This window comes from Hibiscus syriacus, unplaced genomic scaffold, assembly GCF_006381635.1.
Source record: "Hibiscus syriacus cultivar Baekdansim isolate YM2019G1 unplaced genomic scaffold, ASM638163v2 tig00004072_pilon, whole genome shotgun sequence".
Lineage (NCBI taxonomy): Eukaryota > Viridiplantae > Streptophyta > Magnoliopsida > Malvales > Malvaceae > Hibiscus > Hibiscus syriacus.
Genome location: NW_024061998.1, coordinates 1,013,569 through 1,019,212, shown reverse-complemented (window position 1 = coordinate 1,019,212; position 5,644 = coordinate 1,013,569). Strand labels below are relative to the sequence as shown.

At 35.5% G+C, this 5,644-nt stretch overlaps 1 pseudogene; it reads right to left on the bottom strand.

The window, feature by feature from the left end:
* Nucleotides 1-3,538: 3,538 nt before the first annotated feature.
* Nucleotides 3,539-5,369, bottom strand: LOC120188642 (annotated as a pseudogene).
* Between the last annotated feature and the right edge of the window lie 275 nt (nt 5,370-5,644).

Sequence of the window (5,644 nt, the reverse complement as noted above, 5' to 3'; positions counted from 1 at the left end):
CCGACGGTGTTGATTGATGAAGGCGATGTCTCGGTTGAACCATATGGAGAAGAGAGTAGATATGGGATGAGAGGAGCGACTCCTTGGTGAGGGAGAAGAGAAGAGAACGGCTGATGGGGTAGATGAGGGTTAGGTTTAGTCAAAAGTAGGTTTTATATTAGGCTTTTAGGATTAATTTCTTTAAGGTCACTACGATTTTGCCCATATTTTCGTTTTGGTCATGGAATCGAGTCTTGTTTGTTAGTAATTTGGACTTCACCTTTTATGCACATTTGATTTTAGTCCTGAATGCTAGTGTATGTGTTTTCTTTCGTTTGCACATTTGGTTTTCAAGTTTTCGCATGTTTAGTTTTAGTCCTTAATTCGAATGTTTCTGTGTTTTTAATTTTGTTTCGTTATGATAAGTATGTTTAATTTTAGTCCCAAATGTTAGTGCATGTTAGTTTTTCGTATATTATTTATTAATTAGATAATTTTTAATATTGTATGTTAACCTCGTGTGCATGACCCGACGTCGTTACATAATCAGATTAAGGGTAATATTCTTTTAATTTAAAATTGTCGTAATGGCTTCTCCTAACTTACTAGAGAGTTGTTTTGGTAATTTTAAATTAAAATTGTATCCCATCAGTAACACCTAATTAAATTTGGATTAATCACTTTAAAATTTGGGAATGAAAGAAAAAGAAATATTCGATTATTTAAATTATTTGAGAAAAGATCGTTAGAACTCACCTAAAGATCTGGTCTCGATATTTCTAAATAATCGAATATCATTTATCTTTCTAATGACTTGGAAATTTTAAATCAACATATTTTGTTGCTTTTCAATGTTACAAATTTGCATTTTTGTTGTTTAAAGGGACCATTAATCAAATTAAATTTGAACTTGTGAAATTCGTTGCAAAGACATTAATTAATCGACTAGGTACCGATTTAGGGCGTTGTGGGGGTGCTAATCCTTCCCCACACGTAACCGACTCCCGAACTCGGATTTTGGTAACGTAGACCGTAAATTTGTCGTTTTAATTAAAATTAATTTTTATTTAAAATGACAACGTTTTTGGGTGCCCAATCACACCCTAATCAAAGATTGGTGGCGACTCCTCGAACCATATGTTTTTATCGTAAAAGGAATTCCAAATTTTCGAAACGAGAGGTTTTCTAAAATTGCATTGTTTTTAATTAAAATTTAATTGAAAAGAGAATAATTAAAGATGATGTGGTTTTCAAAATCTCGCCCCCACCCCAGTTAAAAAAATCGTTTCGACAGTAACTTTGAATATTTGTTGTCATTAGAGGAAAAATGTGAAGGTAGAAAACAGTAAGTATATGGATTTTTGTCCAGGACCATATATTCCACTTTGATGATTGATCAAATCCATCATGTACCCACCAACGAAGGTTGGCCTGAGTGGAAGGGGCTCTGGTCGTTTAAGCAAGGGGTCCCTAGTTTGAACCCTTGTGGATGCAGCAAACTTTCTTGGGAGAGGTCTCCACCTTCGTGCCCAACAGTACCTCGGGGGATTAGTCTCAGGCAAAGCCTGGGATACCTTTGGATATACCAAAAAAAATCCATCATGTACCCAACTATACTTTCATTTGTCATGCTTTTATTTTGTGGACGGTGATAATGAATGTTCAAAAAAGGTTGATATTAGGCCATGTATAACGTGGGGACATGCAATGGCATGGTTCATGGTGGCCCAACTTGGATATGAAATTTTGTGTGAATCTTCACAAAACTTCTATTTTTTATTTCATTCAACCACTAGAATTTTTTTAAAATAATAGTTAACAATTTTTTTTACAATTGCCCATTATACAAACTGATAATGGTGTTATGTTTATATCACAGAGGCCCGTAAACATTATGTTCCCAATAGATGTATCTCATCGTCAACTTATTCAGAAAATTGAAAGAGAACTTGAAGCTTCTGTTTCATGTTAAGTTACCAACAAATGATTTTAGAGACCACTCACATATGGAGCAATCCAGCTTGAGGATGATGACGATGTTGCTGTGATGGTTGGACTGCATCAATCTTCAAATAATCAAATGATCAAGATATAAGCTGAAACGATAAATGTCGCAGATCTTCTTCAACTTTCATTCTCTCCTTGTGTTGATCAAGTATCAACTTTATTGCCTCTTTTACCTACTCCTCATCTCAAGATGAGCTTGAATCTGAATCGTCAATGTGAGAGTAATCATACCCTCGATAATTTTTTGCATATTCTTCCCACAAATGCATGATTTGATTCTCATATAACTCTATCAACTTAATGAAAACTTATCAAAATGATCATTGGAACTCGTCACACCTACATGACAAGTTCCAACGGTTATAAACGGCTAGTTATCCAATGTCTATGAACGGCTAGATATTTAAAACAAAATGGTCGCTTTGTTAAAGAAATTATTGTTATTCTTTGTACTTACCCCCAAATTATTCAAAATAATAATAAAAAAATATTGCAATACAAAAAAAAATTATTTTAGTCAAACTCATCATTTTAAGGTGACGAGTTCCAAAAAAATAATTAAATATTCAAATTGATCACTCGGTCGAGTAAAATATAATTTTTTATAGAACCCGTTACCTCAATATGACAAATTCAATGTGTACTGTAAAAAATATTGTAGATCTCAAATAAATACTTATGTGCCTTCTTGGTCTAAATATATATCTAGTTTGCCCTATTTGAAAAAATAAAAACCTGAGCCAACTTGGATATGAGATTTTGTCACAAACTAAAAGAGACACTCAAATGAGCTGATCACACGTGATATTTGCTCGCACCGTATAGTTTTTTTATAGAATCATTGGAATAGTGAAAATGAACGATTAATATTAACAATAGAACATGAGAAGATATTCACTGAAAAAACAATAAGATAATTTTAAAAATCTATTTTCAATCATCTCACAATTATAAAAAATGTAAAACTAAAAGTTCTACAATAAATGCACGTGGATTCTTAACAATCTGTTTTCAACCATCCACTATCATAAAAAAATGTAAAACTAAAAGTTTTACCACAAATGCACACAGATTCTAATCCTACATTTTATAATTTTGAGTACATCTACTGTTTTGAAATTTGTATTCACATGTGTTTGTACTTTGATATTCGTTGGTTTCATTATTCATGATTACCCCTTTGAGAATCGAACCTAGGTTGTTTTCTAGTTGAGAGAGCAATATGGTTTATCAGCATCCAAAAGGACTCGTCCACATTCACAACCATTGCATATTGGAATTTCACCTCACCAGAACTGACAGTCTTACAGCTTACTGTCTGAAAAGGGCAATGGTAAAAGGCAGACAACAATGTGTTGAAACAGTGAGATGGTATCAATAATGGTGTACAGTTTTAAGCAGTTCGATAGCTACCAGAGATGGCAGTGCCCTATCAATATGAATACAACATTATTACACATTTGTCCAAAGTTTTTATCCTACGGACTTCAGCAACTTTCAGGTTTAACCATTTGTTTCTTTGACTTAGATCAAGGATCTGTGAAAATTCGGGTAACATGACAAAGCTCACCATCGTTTCAGCCACCAACGAGTACTTCCGAAATTCAAGCTTCGAGATCATATCAATAAATCCATGGATCAGCCTAAGATTGGCTACCGAGGTCAATAAAACTTTGAAAACTTGGAATCTTGTTGTAATGAGATAAATGAATTAGTTATTCTTGATTCCAAGCAGCTTCATGGCTAGCTCCCAGGTCACGATTGCAGCTGCATTAGCCGGAAATGCTCTATCGTAGGACCAGAACCTGCATAGCATTCTCTAATTCCGGGCCTCCGGTAAATCTGCTAGGCGAAGAGTATCGATATCATTTCGAGCTTTATAGTACCTCAGTAATGCTGCCCTGTGTCTTCTGGTACTAGGAGAGACTGATTCCATAACTATAAAAACATATGAGGAGAGAAATTGGATCATCGTCTTACCGAAATTAAAACTCGGAAAGGATTCGTTGGAGAGCTCTTATCCGACTAGTCTGGATAATAGTCTTTGCCACATCCAAAGGTAATACAGGAGACCAGAACTGGAAATAAAAGACCATATAGTAAACATAGAAGTAAGAATTCAGAATGCAAGGATGTTGGAATGCTTACAGCAACACCACCGAGACCACCAGACAAAATTCCGATTCCGATATCAGTCAAGTTTTTAGGGTCCAATGAATCATTGTTCAGCCGTAGGTGCACGTAATAACGGACATATTCATACACACTGAAAAACACTGCATTTCCAACAGATTGTCTCAATAACGTCGCAGTTCCACCTCGAAACATGCCTGCAACCTGAAATGAATTCCGTTAGCTTACCAGCGATGCATTACGTCGGCAAAAAGCAGAGTATTTTCTCACCCCATCACTTCTTATGGTTTTGAGTGCACAATCGAGAGGACTAAGATGCTACCGGACTTCGGAACCGACGAATCAGTGCCTTGAACTTGCATCCTACACTGGACAAGCCCACAGTTACATGAAGAATCATAGAGCAAATCATGGCACGGTACAAATACAGAACCGTTACCTTCACCAGCTCCGATGGACATAGAACGAAACTGATAATAGCTCCACCGAAAGCAGCCGACGGAATGATTACTCGAGGCTGCGGCTCACTACTCCAAACTCCTCCTTTCATTAGCCAAATGAATTAAAAATCATTACAAGCTTTCTGATCTTATTTAGGCAGCATAGTTCCATGGATAATGTATGATCATCATCACTTTCGATTTCAACTAATACGAACCCGCAGAAACTTTTTCGTTTGTGAATAAATGCCGAAAACAAGCGAACTTCGAAAGCCACTCCAATGAAAGATGATGTTGCCCCTTTATAAAGCCCTTTAACCTGCCAAATATAGAGGGCAACAGCCATATGTAATAGATGCTAAGAATTTTATAGGATTGGAATACTGGTACAACAAATAATCGATGAATTAGTAGAAAATGAGGTATTCTGCAACAGAATGTTGAAATATGGGAAATCCCCATAAACAATATACGAGAGAAATGCTAAAGAAACAAACCCCTTCAGTTGAAAGTATCCTAGCAGTACAATGCAAGCCATTTCTGTATTTAATGCCTCCAACTTCAGTATTGTGTTTCTGCAACTTCACCTACAAACAAAATTTACTATTAAAAAAAACAAAGCATATATCTTCAAAAGCTTGTCCAGAACCATACCTGAAAAAAGCTTCAACAAAAAAAAGAGAGAGAAAATTTTATTGTACCTTCACAGTATCGAAGGGATGACCGACGACGACGGTAGCAACACCGGCGAGCAAGCCGGCGACGTACTCTTTGTAACCGGAAGATTTGGTGGAAGCCTCCCCCATCGGGTTTTGAAGTAAGGGGACGTGGGAGTTTGGTCCAATCCCTGTCGGGTCGTTGACTATGAGAACGACATAGATCTCGCTGATTTAAGACAACTAAATAGAGATTAAGGAAATTTTGAATTTGGTAATATTGTTATTTTGGACCTTAGTTAATGCATACAACTATTGATTGAAAATTAATTAATTATTTTTAAAAGTCAAAATAAATTTACTTTTGAATTAAAAAGTAATTCATCAATTACATTTTTATTGTCACTTTAATTTTAAATAAGGATGATA